Below are 17471 nucleotides of genomic sequence, written 5' to 3'. Positions count from 1 at the left end.
TATTTCACCGACGAACGGTTATATGAGAAATTATTGTCCAAAGTTCCCCCGTTTCGACCCTCCATCAGTTTCTTTCTTTTTGCCCTACGCGTATGTACTTACTATACCGTACTTACTATACAGTCCCTTGTATTCGCGTTCAGAAACTTCTTGCGACCGGGAAGGCACGAGGTTATAACTTTGAATATTCATAGACCGCAAAAAGGAGACGGAGGAATCTTAATTGTACCACTGACGGAAATACGTCCGTGCCGTGTAATCTCGCTCTTCCATCCCATCGTATCGCTTCGATCCGCTTCAATCCGCGTCGATGCGCTTCCGATTTTTGTCCGTTACGAAAAAAAAAAAAAAAAAAAGAAGAAGAAGAAGAAGAAAAAGAAACACGAGGAAGGAGAAAGAAGGAGAAAGAAAAAAAAGAAAAGAGTCGCACAGAATCGATTTTTCGCTCCTAGGCTTACCTGTCTTACCTGTGTAACGTACGCACGCACGCAATTCTACCCGCGACCGGAAGATATCGTGCCGGTAGTAGAAATTCACCGAGATACAGATTTAAATATTCATACGCGGCTTTGAAAAATGGTAGGGTTACTATTTATTACAGTTTATCCGTATCTTCGCCGGTATACAGTTTGGCTGCCGGTTGGTTTGGTCATGCACGCTTTGTACCCGCCTTTTCAAAGAGAGTCTTGGCGCTCGCGAGGGGTTCTTCTTCTCTTCGTCCAGACAAAAACCCCGGCGAGAAAGAGAGACGCGAGGAACTATTCTCCAAGTTTAAGGAATCTACTTTGAAATCCTTTTGTTCTTGTTGGCCGCGTCGGGTCTGCGCGTGTAAAGGAAGGGGCGGGGGGAGGGAGCGCGGTGGCTTTGAAAAATGGATACGTATTTAAAAGTTAGGAGGAGCGTGCAACAAGGGAGGGAGAAGAGGAGGGCGGCCACTTAGCGCGTGCAAATCGTTCGAAATTCGGTGTAATTAAGTAACGAGTTGAAGCACCGATGTTTAAGCCGGGGACGAAAACAAAGCGGTGAAGCGTTGGCGTTGCGGAGTTGGAAACGAACGAAGACCGATGAGAAACGACGAGGACTCTCTTTCTTTTGCCCCTCTCGAAAAGGCAAGACCGGATACAGTCGGTCGAGTGTGTCATTACAGAAGCTTAAGCGAGAAGCGTAAGCTCGCCAACGGTGTACGGTAACGGGAGGAACGTCTAGGAAAAGATAATGCTTCTACGCGGAGTTGTAATACGCTGCCAGAGAGACCTGATTCCGTAAAGGAAGAGAAAAAGAAAAAAAAGAAAAGAAAAGAAGAGGAAAAAAAGAAAAATGTTAACATCCTGTTTTCGAGAGCAGTTTGAGATGTTCTGAATACCGAGATCTATGGTTATAATACCACGCTTTTTGCTACCAGCCTCGCAAAGCGAAGCGTTCTTCGTTAGACGGCCAAGTTTGAAAACTTCCTGGATTCCGCTCGATTCTAAATTCGAGACGGGATAAAAAGCATAAACAGCGATCCCTTCCACTACTCTTCTTCTTCCTCCTCCTCTTCTTCTTCTTCTTTTTCTTCTTCGAAAAACGTTTCAAAGTTATCCAAAGTCGCGCGCCTTTTGTTTTCTTTCCAACTATCGGAGAGGAATTTGTTAATCCACCACCTCCCCCCCTCCCTCCATTCCACTTCACCGTAAGCGGTTCTGCACTTTTACTTCTTCTTCGTCCGGATACAAAGGAATGCCGTGCGCGAAGAGCGCGAAATAAAATTACGCAATCCCGCCGACTCGATCTTCAAATGCATTAAATACAAGAGAGAGAAAGAGAGAGAAAGTTTCGAAAGAACGTCGGTCGGCTTGCTCATTGCCTCCTCCGATCATCGATAACGTCCTTTCTCGAAGGAAAGACTCGTAATCTGTTAATTTAATTGCCTGTGGCCAATTAAACACCATTATAGGGGACAAAGAATTCGTATTTTTATTATTTACATTTTGATTAATGATGGGAAACGGGAACAATAGTTGGAACAATAGTCAGGCAATAAAAACGTCACGAAACTCGAGGATTTCCTTCTTTCGTAAGTTCTCTTCTTCCTCCCCTTACTTTTTCTTTCCCTCTCCCCACTGATTCCTCTTTAAGAAGCTTACTTTCAATAAGAGAAACTGGAAACTCGCACAGTGGGAAGTATCTGCGATCGCCTCCCACCCTCCCCTGTTTCATCTCTCTAAACGTTCGCCTCGCTCGTCTCATTTTTACCCCCTGCCCACCTCTCTCGTCACGAGCCTTTGTCCTTTCTTCGAGACCCTCGATCATCAGCGATCCACCGTGATTACTGCTCCCTTGTCCTTCGATCTCCTCTCTTCCCCTCCTCATCAAGCCAGTTGTTTCAAACAGGCGCGCTGCTGTCTGCCTGTCGTCGAAACTTTCGACGGATCGTTCCCTTTTTGCCTCTGCTTCGCCTTCTCACCCGATCATCCATGATAAATCGTTCATCTTGGGATCGACCCAACAATCGATTGTTTCGAATTATTCGTCCAGCCTCTCCTTCGATCCCTTAACCGTCGACCAACCACCATGTACGGTCAATCCTCGCCGAACGATCGTTACATCGCCGGGTTGTAACTTTCGCCGGAAAGGTGAATGCAATTAACCAAGGTTTTCCCTCGGATTTCTTCGATTGAACGTGACCCGCGATACGAAGATTGTCACGTTTAAACGTTCCGCGTGCCTTTTACTTGTTGCGCTTCCACGTCCAACATGCAGAACGCGCATCGATCCTTCTAACTGCGCGACTACAAACGTATAAATTAACACACGTTTCTTTGTGGTATCGCGAATCATCCGTGGAATCAATTGTTTCACTCCCCTCGTTATTTTATATTATATTTTATACGCGAAGGGTTGAAAACATTCTTCGAAAATTATTTTAAAAAATATCTCTCTCTCTCTCTCATCGTTCAAATTTGTTAACGGTATGTCGATAACTATAACTTTAATAGTTTAATATCGATTTAATTGATCTGTCGACTAAAGATTTAAACGATAAACAAATTTTTAAATTACGCATAAATCATTCGAACGAAGTGAGGCTTGCTGCTAATTGGTTATAATAAAACTCCCCATACGCATACGATAAATCACCGATTCGTTCATTCATTTTTGACATTCCGTTTTATCGATGATTAAAACGACAACCGTATTATGTAAAACGTAAATTCGAAAATAAAATCATATCACCGATGTTTATGGATTTCCTTTTTTTTTTTTTATCGTATACACGAGAAAAGTTATATCGTATCCGATCAAATATCGATATAATAAAATCGCATCGTCCAAAGTTAAACGATGGTAAGAACGAGAGAAACAAACTCGAATTTTTCTTCGAATCGAATTTATTTCGATTTACATCGATCCTCGCGTCTCTCTCTCTCTCTCTTTTCTTCCGTTGTTCTTCTTGCCCGAGAGAAAACTTTCGAACTTCATTATGCGTGTCGCAAGTTTGCCGCGTGTATTGTTTATCCGCGGACAAACCGTTTTAATAAGTCAGAAGAAGTTACAGTCGTCTTTTTTTTTTTTTTTTTCCTTTTCCTTTCTTTTCCAAGAAGTTTGGGCTTCCGCTTGGATGGGAGATCTTTATCTGTCGTATAATTTAAAGGTTGAAGATGAAGATTCGAAAGGGACGATCGTTCCGTGAGAAGGCTACGAGTTGGAGAACGAAGGATGAACTTGTAATGAGAAATAACAAGTGTTCTTGCCTGTGCGTCACGTCGTTCGCCTTAGCTCGAAAAACAGGAATAACCCCTTGTTGTCGACTTTACCAAACGATGTTATTAATTGCAACGATCGTTCGAATTACAGGAATATTATATTGATGGCAATCGGGCGTAAAGCGATCGACGAAGCTCGCTCGAAACTTTGCGATTGTTTCTTCGTTTTCTCGCTCGATTTCTCTTGCATGTTTAAGAAGGAATCGTAAATATTTTTAACAACTCTTCAAGGATATCCGGGAAATCATCAAAGTTCTCGTTTAAGAAAAAGAAAGGTAAAATTAAAACGGTGGAATCGATAGGTTGAACGAAAGCTAAGGAAATCCTATCCACCACTTTCTTATTCTCTCGTTCGAATTCTTCTAGGATTCAGATTTGAGAACATCGAATGTGCGCAATTTCAAGAATTTATCCGTATTTCTTTTTTCAGAGAGGAAGAATATACAACGATATTCGATATTAACATTGTGTATTAACAATACCAGTGATAGGTGATGGCGAACAGAAATCCGTTCCATTCGCACGATATATCCGAAACTGGCATAAATCATCCCCCCATTCCGTAACATGCCATAGCGTGGTCGATTAACGCGGCATTAATGTGGCAATTAGAATCCGATTCCTGTTATTCCGACATGTTATAATTAACGCATCGCGACCGCATATTGGACCGACAGCCGTCCTTTTTTCCCTTGAACCGCATCTGCGAAATAGTGCAGGAACAATTGGAATGGAAGAAGAACGAAAGGTGAACAACGATGAATTCCACGACGGGGAAACTATTTTCCAAGGAATTATAATCGCTGTGTTCAAACTTTGAAGAAGAATTCACAAGGATCATCGAGATCCTCTCGAGGTCGCGGAGATCTTAGAATTGGCAGAATCTTCTCGAGATTTCTTAAATCTTTTCGTGCTACTTAGTTTTATCGCGGTTGATCGAATTCCAACGAATACAATTTGTGTCTCATCCTGCGAATATTGGATAAATCGGACTGATTGCAATCTCGAGAAATTTCGTCGTCTTTCCATTATATATATATATACACGCTGCACATATCATGATAATGTCTTCCAAGGACATTCAGAGTGACGGGTGTCAGAATCAGTGATCTGTAATTTCAAAAAAATCCTTTGTTCCCTAATAGAAGCATTTACAGCATGTAGCATGTCGCGGCATTTTAGACGAGACGTTTCAAGCCGTTTATGAAAACATGCAATCGGTTTCTTGTACGTGTTCAAAGAACTTTGTATCCTGCACAAGGGTGTTCTTCGTTGTTCACGCGATCATTAGAGCAGTATTGACGTCTTATTACGCTCCTTCTACTTACCAGTTCTGGCATATTAATGATCTCGATATCTCGTATCATTAAGGAAAGCAAGGAGCGAAGGGAAATATTCTTAATTCAAGGCCATATTCGAGACCATTCTGCATCTCGTCCTTTTTTTTTTTTTCCTCTGCTTAAGGAACACGTACTTCTTTGATGCGGTTCTTGGCATTAAAGGAAAAAAAAAAAAAAAAGAAAACTTCGTTATATAGAATAATCACGCGAATACCTCTTGTCAAAGTTCTCGATGGGCGGTATACAATCACGTTGAACTCTTAACGAGCAACTTTTATCACGAAGCGCTAAATATTTGCGCGAGATGTGCAATTACACACGAGAAACAGAGATGTTCCGTAAAATGCTCGAGCAATGGTTCACGAACGAAGTAATTCGTATCGACGATATATTCCTCGCGTCGGAAAGGCTTGCAACCCATTCTTCTCTCGCCACCTTCGTCGCCCCGTTTCTTTCCCCCCTTCTTTAACGACTTCGCCGCTGAATGAACGCGCGCCGACCATCGTTTCTGATAAGCCTTTCCCGCCCCTCCGTTTTCTACAATACCGTTTCTCTCGCCTATAATTCAATAACACCTCGCGTACAAAGTTATTTCATGCGTTCCACCGCAACGCGATGGAAAAATCCATCCCACGTCTATCGTGTTTCACATTTCCCCTCCGCCCAATCTCTCGAATCTCGCGCTCGTTTCAAACGCGTGTTTTAAAACGCGGAAAACCCGTTTGGTTGGGCATCGCGTCCCCGGAGAAACGATGCCCGATTTTTGTTTTCCATACGGAGGGAAAGGAGGGGAGGGGAGGTGTTTTCAATGTTCACGCGGATACATATATACATATATATATATATGTGTTATACCTTGACAATTTGAGCCGTTATTCGATACAAACTGCATCGGATATTCCGGAATTTTGCCCGGCGCTGCGATATGCATGAGGAACGCGATATCCTTGTAATAGTATTTGCTCGAATGAGAATCACCTATGGCAGGGTGAAAACTAGCAACGACAACGAATGGAAGCCCTCCCACCCTCCCCGTGCTCGCGTCTACGGATTCGACGATGCGAGAGCTCTTTCGCCTCTAATTTGTCTTTCGGTCCCGTTCGGCCCGTCTCTCTCTCTCTCTCTCTTCGCCGGCAACGTTCCAAGCTTTAAACTGCATTACACTGATCTTATTAACAATCAGATATGTTTCGTATTCCGTGTCACGACCCGTCTCCGCCCCGCGCGTAACTTTGAAATATGTCGTCTCGTCCTCCTCCTCCTCCTCCTCTCCCTCTTCCCTCATCGTTAAATCTCTTTCCGCCGCTTGAAACGTGGCGAGGGAGAGGGGAGAAGGGGAGGGTGCGCTCGCGTGTAAATTAATCGAGTATCGGGCGCGTATCGTCCGCATTTTCGAATTAAACGATTCGTCGGATGGCTGGGAATAATGGTTTTCGAGATTTCGATCGGTATACTCCTCCCTCCTTCTTCCAGTAGCGCGCAAATACGCGGTTAATACGTTACGCGTATTTGGAAATTATTTTTCTAATAACGCGAAGAAAACGATTAAAACGCGGATTAATTTAATTCATCACTTGAATCGTGGATTTTTTAAATTTCTTAATCCACGTGTTTATCGCGTTGCGTTAAAATGGGGGAGAAAAAGAGAAAACGATATTCTTTGACAAGTTGTAGGGATTCGCGCTGTGCGTGAGTCCGTTCTGTAATTCTCCGGATGGTTGAAAGGCAAACGGGAGGCAAAATGGTCGGGAGCAAGTGCGAGTAAGTGGAAATAATTACGAGCTTGTTTATAAAATGCGGATTACGTAATAATTTGCCTAAAATCGGTTGAAATAAAATTTCTCGTTCCTCCCCTCTCGCCGCTTTTCGACCCAGTTTCCCCTCCCAGTATATTCGTCCGCTTTTCAAGGAAATCGAGAATTATTTTCATCCGTGATTACGCGATGATGTAATTGCGCGAGAGGAATGAAAAATGGGGAAAGAAGAAACGGGAGGGAAGAAATAAACAAAGTGAAAAAAAAAAAAAAAGAAAAGGCATTGGACATTTTCACACACACGTCAGCTCGTTATGACGGAATATGCTAAAACGTTGGTGTGTTTGTTGAATCGGTTTTTGTTGAATCAGTTTGTTTACCATTCGAGTTTCACGCAATAGCGACTCGTCGCTTTGCAAACACGATGTCCATCAAACGGCGGCCGACTCTTTTCGCGGAGAATTATCAGGGTAGCCGGTAGAAAGTAATGTCCCGCTTTTTCTCCCGCGAGGGGGCAAATAAAATTGTTTCGAAATTTTCCGCTTTACACGGCCGACGCCGTGGTCCCGGTTATTTATGCCAAAACGCCGCCGTTGTTGATTCGGTTACGGCGCCTCTTGTTAAACGAAATTACATCCTAATTGAAAACAATTTCTGTCGCATTTCCCGGATTCGAAGAGTCGTTTAGTGGACCGTCAACTGCGTAATTAAGCTTGACGGGGGAAAAATGTATCGTCAAGCTTTCTGCGATCGTGCGATGGATCTCTCGCAACTTGTGTTCTTCGAGGCGAGAAAAGGTTTAGGTTTAGGTTAGTTCGGGTTAGATTAAGTGTTAGGTTGGACACAATTATAATTATAAATTAAACGAAAATGTTTAAATGTTATCGACAAGGATAGTGATTTCCTTTTCAAGAAAGTGTCAATCGATGGCAAATCGAGGCGCGATCGATTCGTTCGAGCAACTATTATATATTTATTAAGGCGAAATTAAATATACAAATATATGCAGAAATCGTTCGTTCGAAACCCAAATGGGATTGGAAGCGACGCGCAATCCGGATGCTGTCGACGTCAACCTGGCGTGAAATCGCAGAAAAAAGAAGAAGAAAGCAGGCGAAAAAATCGCGACAAGGGGAGGGGAAAAGGGGAGAGAACGTTAGACGACAATCCGAAACGTGGATGCGAGACATTGGAATGCAAATTGGGGATACAGGTCGAGCGTGGTAGATACAGTGAACGCGGGTGTACGTATCGAAGCCTGGGACCGATAAAAATTGCAGTCTGACGATCTGGGGTGGAGATACCGTGGCAAGGGAGAAAATTTCTTCGACCAAGTTTTCCTCTCCGTGCCAGTGATCTTACGCGAACCATGTTTCACAGGTATAACGACGGCAAAGAGGAAACTGGAGAAACTCGTGGCAACTCGTCCGCCCGCTTATCGACTGCCATACATTTTTGAACTCGCATGGGAACCCGGCCGACTGTGATCTTCAAATCCTCCTTATATTGACCGCGTCTATAAAGCTTTGTCGCTTCAATTCCCCTCCCCCCTAACTTTTCCTCCTCGTTTCGTTTACGAAGAGAAATTTTGTAAAAACAGACGCGTATATTACGCGTATACATTTTGTCGATCGTTTTTCGGTCAATCGAAGCTGAAGAAGTTAGCCGAGTTGGAGAGAGGAAATAAAAAAGGAAGATTTAGGTTAATCGTCTTGAGTGGACGAATTAGTAATGGAGCGAGCGAATTATCCGATGTTTAAACAGCTTGATTAACGGAATAATCGGGGCAAATTGGAGATTTTATCGTTCGCGTAGACGAATTATTTTACGAGTACCTCGCCTTGTTGTCTCGTAGCAACGAGCGTGGTTTCCGTGAAAGCACGATCTCTCGAACGAAAGAGAAACGTATCCGCCACGAAATATATATTCGTATCCGCATAACCGTGGATCTTTATTGTTACGCGAAACCCGAACCGTGGAAGAACGAGTTTTACCGAGCGAGGGTCTGAGTCGCGGATAAAAATCGTCTTGGCAAAGGAACACGGATGTTTGGCTAAGATTTCTCCACGAATTCGGTTAAGTTTCGTTCTTTTCGTTCTAGAATGAAATATAGCTTGGGTAAAGAGCAACGAAGGGTGAAAGCTCGCGTCACATCGATTATCCTTGATTCGTTTACCCTCGTTTACCTTCTCCTTTCTTTCTTTCTTTCTTTCTTTCTTTTTTTTCTTCTTCTCGACGAGCTTAGTATGATTAAGTTTCACGGTTGTAAATTACACGTGAACGAACAACGCTCCTTTGATTAAGGAATTCGCCCAGGGGATTTAGCGAGTCGTAGTAGGAAACAGAGTAAGGAGATGCGAGGGGGCAAACGGAGCGGGAAAATTAATGTAGCCGGTGAAATCACGTAGAAATAAATTAGAATGGGAAGGAATATTGGACAGAGGCAACACGAGAGGCTTGTGATTTTAGGAATAATAAATTTCGATATCTTTACGAGCGAGCGTAAATTTAATAGATAACGGGATTCATCCGCTTTCCATCCTCGATTCCACCACCACCATCGTCTCTCCACCAACGTTTCTATTCGATACTCTATTCGAAACTACTTTAATTCACCGGTTCGCCCTCTCTCTCCATATATATATATATTCGTAACTTTCCGGAACGTCCGAGTTTTGGGTGGAACGTGTCCCGATAATATTCCACTTGCATTCACGGGGTACACGGGGTTTAAAAAGCCTTTAACGATCTCCAAGCCTGATTCCGCTCGAGTCCTTGCGAATCGTATCGTATCGTTCGATCTCTCTTTATCTCCCAACCGAGCAGCCTAATTAGCAACAATCCTGTAATTATCGTGTTTCGCGATAATTCGATTTATTCGTCCCCAACTCCGATCACAATGGACAATTTTTCCAAGATAACTTTTCCCATCTTCGTTTCATTCGTTTTTCGAGGAATACGAATTAATTTCTTCTAAGATTTAAAAAAAAGGAAAAGAAAAGAAAAGAGCAACAGTTTTGGCCGGAATTTTATCGCAGTTATTAATTCTTCTATTTTCAGGAGGGAAGGATCGTTTCGTAGATCGTTAAAGGATCGTGGAAACTCTCCGAGTCTAGACGAGTCCAGTATGAACCATATTTAAAACTACCCTCTGGGCCGGACCTTGAAAACGTTCCCTTTGAAAACGAGCTGTCCTTTCACGCTGCCGTGAGCCACCATTATCACAGCCATGTGATCTACTTGAAACCCTGTATTCTTCGAAATACCTCGTGATTTCCCTCCAAACGTCGAAATTTCTCGCAAAGATCGGCCACTTGGATGGATCAAATCGTTCCTAAACAATTTACGAATATACACTTACATATTTATTGCAACTGACGTTTTTCAAACGTCGTGGAAAATCCGCTGCAAATTAACCGGACTACCCCCCACCCTGTTAAATAACAATAATTGCAAAACACCTGCGCCACCGCGTAAATCAGTTTCGCGGTTTCAGAAGTGCAATTGGCCGTGCATAAACCGTGTTTCTTTATTTATTTCCGCGCGGTTCACTATTTTATTTAACGCCATAACGCGACCTGCGTCCTCCAATAACCGTTTCACCACTTTTCCATTTTCCACCCGCCCGCCCTCTGAACCAATTCTCGTCGCCCACTATTTCCACCGTCCCGGAATGGATGAAAGAAATACGAGGGAAAAGGGAAGAAAAATCAATCCTCCGTTAAACATTACGTATCCAACAACGATTAAAAGCTACGATCGCGATTTAACCGTTCCTCCGACGGAACGTACCGTTTCGCGCTGCGATACCTTCACGATTTTACGTGCGTGTGTACTGCGCAAACACACGAAGAGAGAGAGAGGGAGGGAGGGGAAGAGAGCGAGCGGTAGCAGAGGGTATGGAGAAAGCCGCGAGAGAAGAAGGTCACTGTTCGAAAGGGGAGAAACCTTGCCATGAGCGAGGAAGAGGAGACAAAAGGGAAGAGGAGAGGCAAGCAGCATCAGCAGCAACAGCTCAGAAGAGAGAGGCAAGGATAGGATGTTGCGCACCTGCTTACCTCGAGGCGGCGCGATGCTTCTTGCCTAAGCTATTCCACCTCCCCGCCTGCCTTCTTCTTTCTTCCTTCTTCTTCGACCGAGTGCTCCTCCCTCGATCGTGCCCTCTAACTCGCGCTCTTCTTCCTTCGTGATCTGGTTACGCAGGATAGAAACTGGCAGGGTCGCTGCTACGCCGATGCGTCACGGTGATCCTGCTTTCTTCGGTATTAGCATGTCGTGTACAAAGTGTGGTGGAGACGCGGCGGAGACGCGCTTTTACGGAAGATTAAAACTGTAGTCGGGGAGGGAGTGGGGGGGGGGGAGGGGGAGGGCGGGGATATCACGTTTGATCGCAACTGATCGAGAGATATCGGCTTATCATCGAACGTGATAACGCTTCTTCGAAAGTGTGTTCTCGACACTTGGCCCGAAGGGATCTCCGACTAATCTAAGGGGATATTATTGGGTCGGCGAAAGAAATCGATCGATCATCGATGATCATCGGTTGTCCATTTTTCACAATAAGTTTCGACGAATAAGATAGCAGCTCGCGGAAAAGTTACGTGCTATCCAATTTTTATCCGACTGTCCTGTATACTATGTGGCAAGTTGATGAAGTTGTAAGACGATCTAACATTTCGTAGAAGCAAAAGGGAAAAAGGGAAAAGGGAGAAAAACACGCGCTAGTTTCGGGAGACGTTAATGGGGAATCGATATCGACAGTTGTTACCGCGATTAATGCTCTCTTCGAGCGGGGAATATTTTAAACGCGCTAATGTTGACGTATGAAGACGTATACGTCGGTGAAACGGCAATGACCGTAAGAAATATCGACGATTCAGCCGGGGTAAACTACACGGTGTGGATTTCGTGTAAAAAGCGGCTTGGAAAATAAAGCAAATAAGGCACGGAACTTGGCGATCATCCGAGTGGTTGCGCCGCTAGGTCGTAATGCTTTGGGATCGGTTAATAAGCGGTATTAGATCTGGCCGGCTCGCGATATAAATCATCGAATCCCAACAAAATCGCACACCCAATGGCAGCACTTGGTAATTTCTCCGCCGTGTCTAGATATAATTGGATAGAATTAATCGATTGTCGTAATCGCATCGGCTTATTCCAGCACGAAAAAAAAAAAAAAAAAAAATCTCATCCGTAAACCAGTTCTTCGGTATCGCGCACATTTTATCGTTTCTCCAGATTTTTAATCAGAACCCCTTCTAAATCCTTCATTTTCGATGGTTAATGGTCGTTAACAGCGCATTCATTATGGATGATTAGAACGAAACGCGAGAACGTTTATTCGAAGATTGAGATTTTTCCTACACTCGGTAATTCCTTTCTAATTTCGCGATCGATTTATAGTTTCCAATTTGCCACATGCAACGAGTCTTTTAACGAGAGCTCGAGCTATCCAACGGACGAAGGGCATGCAACGAGACGTTATCACGACACGTGGTTATTTATTTAATATTCGCGCGTTGACGAGGATCTCCTTTCACGAGGTCCTTTCCATTCAACGACGTTCGTGCGGATTTACACGCTATTCGTTTTCCTCGGTTATCCTTGAAACTGACCAAGATAATACGACGCGTCAATGTAATGGCACATTTAAAAAAAAAAAAATATATATATATATATATATAAAACAACCAACGACCAACTTTCGTTCGACGCGTCTTGTTTACCCGAGAAAAGTTTCTGACGTATAGAATTTGCCGCAGTTTCGGAACGAGGCATCGATTCGACGTTCAACCGTCGCCACGACTCTCTCGCTTTTCGACTTCCGCTCGTCGCGCATTAACATCCTATTCATCCCCCATCGAAACTTGGTTCCTTCATCGAATCGGTCACAACTGTGGAAACAAACAAAATTATACGATTTTGACGATAATCTTTTTTCTTTCTTTTTTTTTTTTTAAGAATAACATCGCGTACGATCAACACGGAATATTTAAACCAAAAAATTCGTATTTATTATCCGTAGGTATTCCTTTATTTACCAATCCAATCGCTCGCTCAATTTTTCGTTCGAGTGATTGACAAGAGGATCGTGTTCCAGCTGGAATTACGCGTGGAATTGTCGAGGAACATTGGTGGCCGCATCGACATCAAAGGAAGTGACGTAACATGCTCCGGGTTAACAGGCATGTAATTGAAAACTTCAATCTTTATATTTTACAAGAGATTATATCTGTCATTCCCCAACTGAGGATAGGCAGGTATAATTTAACGAAAATAACAGTATAATCCTCTCCTCTATTACGATCCATATTTTTCCGAATTTTCGAATTCTTTCGGACGAGGAATAATGGGCGAATAATCTCCGTATAGACAGATTTTAAAATCAAAATTTAAATCTCACGCGATGCTACGCCATACAACGTATATGGTTACCCGCAATTGAGAATTTATACGCACGAGTATAAAAATAGGGAAGACGATTTTACACCAGCATTCTTACCTAATTGATATCCGTGACACCACCGTTGAAGATCTACTCTGTTTCTGTTTCATCATCAGAAACATCAACGAGAGGAAGCGAGCAGGGGACAGGAAATTCCATCGAAAGCCCTGTATTTAACATTCCGTCTTAAGAGCAGGTTGGTCGAATTAGCAAACATCTCACGCGTTCGCGGTGCCAATTTCGTTGCTAAAACCGGGCCCTTAGACGCCGCCAATGAATTTTTATCGTCTTAACGCCAGTCATTTGTTCCACCTTGGACGAGGAATGGTAATACTTAATCTCGCTAAAAATTCAACCGGCACTCGGTTCACGTAGATCCTTTTCTAGAAAGGATATTTAAATGTATTACCACCGCGGCACCGGTGGCCCTTCCCCGTGAGAAAATTTCTCAAAATTTCTTCTTATTTGCGGCCACGCGAAAGAAAATTATTCACCCTCTTTGTCCATCATCTTATCGCGCCACGGACAGAATCTCCTTACCGTTTATCGTATCAAACAGCCTATGCTCTTTGTCCTGCAAGAAAGGGGATCGTTCTTAAGACGAATCTTAAATGAGATTCGCATGCCTTTTCGCCATTGCTCCGTTCATTTTTCCGCATCCACATCCGGATACTTTCCTCTTTCGTCGAAATTTCTCTTTCGATTTTCCCCCTTTTTCCTCATTTTCCGAAATAAAAAACGAAACGTTCAAACGTTTCTCTCTCTCGTTGAAATTCTTTCGTTCGTCAATTGTTTTGTCGTTAGATTTTTCGCGAAACTTGCTGATAAAAATCATTAAAATTCAAGGGGGGGGGGGAGGAAGGAGCGAAACGAAGAAGTCGAGACCAAAATCAAAGTATAAACGATCGCGGTGTTTAACCGAGAATGTTCGCCGAGAAAATCGAGAGAGCCGTGGCATTCCAAAGCGTAGGCAGAAGAAGTCGGAGAGAAAAGAGGTTCATCAGATTTTTCAGCGACGCGGGATATTGATTTCCGGAAAAGCGGAGAGCTCTGGCATTCCTGGTTGCGAGGATGAAATTTGTACCAGTCACCAGTGCCGCTACGATTTTCACTTTACGGTCTGCTTTTTTCCCTTCCAACCACTTCTACATCTCTTCTCCCCCTCTCCCCTCTCCGCCTTTTTCTCACCCCCCTCGAAGAGAAGAGAAACAGACCTCGCTCCGCTATTATCTCGACCTGCCCCCTCTACTATTGCCTCGACAAAACGCGTATAAAGTGAAACAAACGATTCCCTCCTCCTCCTCCTCCTCCTCCTCCTTCACGTTCACGTGTGTACAGCGTTTGCGGTCGCCACGCGCGACCTCGAGGCGAAGAGTGGAACAACGATAGCCGAGTAAATCCTTAATTTCGCTTCCCTCCAACCTGCCATCCCTCCCCCCCCCCCTCCCTCCCGAATGAAGATTTATCGATCGAATATTTGAATACCGGAGAGAGAAAGATATGAAAGGTTCTTTACGAACCACCAACGAAAATCTTGCGTGTGGCAATCGTATCGCGATCGAGCGGATCGATTTTAAACCCTCCCCTCCTCCCCCCTCTCCTCCTCTGGTGTCAGCACCAGCCGAAGAGAATTTTGTCCAAACTACCATAAGCGAGGTGGTCCCTTATCGTCGCTTAACGAGCGCCCCGTTTCAAGTTTCTGCCCCCTCCTCCCTGATAATCGGCCTCGTTTAAGCGCGCGGGTTAATGGAATTAGTTGGCCACGGCAGTCGAGTTTTACATGCCGATAATTGGGAGGATTAATTATGTTTAGTCTATCGATCGAGAAGGAGGGGAGGAGGGGAGGAGAGAGAGAGAGAGAGAGAGAGGGAGACGCGTAGCGTGTAACACTCGGGGATCAACCCGATTTTAATCTCCATGTCTTTTGGCAGCCGGCCTCCTCCCTTCCACCCTCCCCGAGGAGAGCTCCATTTCCATGCCGCTTCATTAAACATTCCTTTTTTCATATCCATCCTCGATTGAATATTTTATGAGGCCTTTTTTAAAGGTGATTCAGAGAATCCCTGATGAACCTCGTGGAAAAAGTTTCTTCGTCCCTTTTCGATCCTTCCTCCATTCGTTACCTCCATTCTCCATACCCTCCTCCTCCCCCTCTTCCTCCATCCTGTGCAATTCGTGCTTTGTATCGCGAACGAAGGAACGAAAGGGCAGGACGAGAGTTCTGGAAATCTTTCGTCGCGGCCAAACGGTAATTATTGAATTATCAGCTGTATCAACATCCTCCCATTCTCACGGTCGAACCGCGCGCGCGCGCACATACCGTCCCCCATTTATCGGGCCGTTTGAATACCCCCGCGCCGCCGATAATGCACACACGCTTCGTTCGATTACAACTTTACTATTATAACCGCGCTCGTACAGCATTGCATTAATCAACGCGACAATGGATACAAAACGCCGGATCTTCCATTCGATTTGAGGCAAAGAGAGAGGGAGAGGAGGAGTTGGAAGAAGATTGCGATGTGGAGAGGAGAATGGGATCGGCGGTGAAAAGGCAGAATCTCGATTATTTCCAAAGTTAATTACTGCCTCGATACGGTTTTCCGCGACACAACCCGATTTTTTCGAATATTGAATTCTCTCTCTCTCTCTCTCTCTCTAACGAGCAGAGAACTCGAGCAGAGAGTTTCGTTTTTTTTTTTTTCCTCTCTCCTTCTTTTTTTGCCGAGAGACACTTTTGTATTTCATCAGAGGGGGGATACGAAAACATCCCCCGTTTGGAGAAGAGTCGTTATCGATGCATCTTACGCGCGTTATATTTAATTAATCGAACGGGCAAACGAGTTTTCATTCCCCTCCCCTCGGAACGACCCAGTTTTCCACACACCGGTTCGAAAACACCGGCCGTTGTCGACGAGTTCTGTAGCGTTATTTTTCTCGGGAGACTGGCTCGCGCGGCCTCGTCGGCCGCAAATTATCCATCAGCCGTGGACAGCTCCCGCGAAAATTGATTTATTTCGATACGGGAGCGAACGAATGATAAAGGATAAAAGTTTTATCGCGACACGCGCCCATCTCTCCCTCCCCCCATATACTTCGCTGGCAATTTATGGCAATTCGTTTTCGAGGCTGAATTGCTGGAGAGAGGGATCGAAAAAATGTCCTTTAAGAAGCGTAGAAGAGGATTGACGCGTTTTAAAACCGGTTTCGGGATCTAGCGTTCCATCGCTGATGATTTTATCGATCGGTGGATCGATCGATCGTCTTATCGGGAGGAATCGTCTTGCAACAAATTAGGGAAGAGGGGCGAAATTAATTCGCGACTCGAATTAATAGGGTTTTCGCTCGTGATTGCAGAGTGCAATTTATTCTCTCTCTCTCTCTCTCTCTCTCTTTCTTTCTCGCGCGTACGTATCGAAACCGAATTTCATCGACGCAAAATCGTGGCCGAGAAACTGGTTTTCCAGGTGTTAGGTTTGCGCAATTATCGCGCGTTGTAATCACAACGGGGTTCAAAGATTATCGTCCTCTCATTTCCGTCCCTTCGAGCTAATAAGCGATGGATGCCGCGCACGTCTCGAAACCGTGGAAAGAACGAAAATATCAGGGTGGAGGGTACGCAAGAACACGAAACGGAAACAAAAACCGCGCGGATGTTGCGTTTATACTGCAAACTCGGCTGAATCGTCAATAATTATATAATACACGAGCTTACTAATCAAGGTATCGTTTTAATTGTAATTCGTAGTTGGATAGCGATGGGTCATCTGGGGAAAACTATTGCGCTCCACTTCGAAGAAAGAAGAAGAACGGATACGATTTAAACCGTAAAGGATATTATAGAAATATGATCGAGTACTTTTTGACACCAAACGCGAGATCGTTTAAATTTCAGGATTAATTTAATAATGGAATCGCGTTAATGCACAACCGGTTGTTGGAAACGCTTATATTTACACAAGTTGAAATCAATTTTCTTCGCTCGTAATTTCGCGATGGATTCTTCAAAGTATTCTTCGAAGTATTCTCGTTAAGAGTGTTATACGTAATAAATGCTTCCTCGAGAGCGAGCCGATGCGACACAGTAGTGTGTAATTAACGAGCCTCGAAAAGTGTTCGAGCGTTCAATAATTGATTTATTTTGGGGAGGGGGGAAGATGGGTGGGAGGATGGGAAAGAAACAGTT

The 17471-nt window shown here is 44.1% G+C and overlaps 1 long non-coding RNA gene across 1 annotated transcript in view; it reads left to right on the top strand.

Moving 5' to 3' along the window:
- Positions 1-10300, top strand: part of LOC147657859 (uncharacterized) — a 44019-nt gene extending 33719 nt beyond the window's left edge. Inside the window, exon 4 of the long non-coding RNA XR_015291720.1 lies at positions 9901-10300. This is a non-coding gene — a long non-coding RNA (uncharacterized LOC147657859). The remainder of the gene's footprint in view (positions 1-9900) is intronic.
- Positions 10301-17471: the final 7171 nt, after the last annotated feature.

This window comes from Apis florea, unplaced genomic scaffold, assembly GCF_048593485.1.
Source record: "Apis florea isolate Af1SG1 unplaced genomic scaffold, ASM4859348v1 contig_2495_pilon, whole genome shotgun sequence".
In the NCBI taxonomy this organism is placed as follows: domain Eukaryota; kingdom Metazoa; phylum Arthropoda; class Insecta; order Hymenoptera; family Apidae; genus Apis; species Apis florea.
This window is presented reverse-complemented; position numbering and strand designations above follow the sequence as displayed.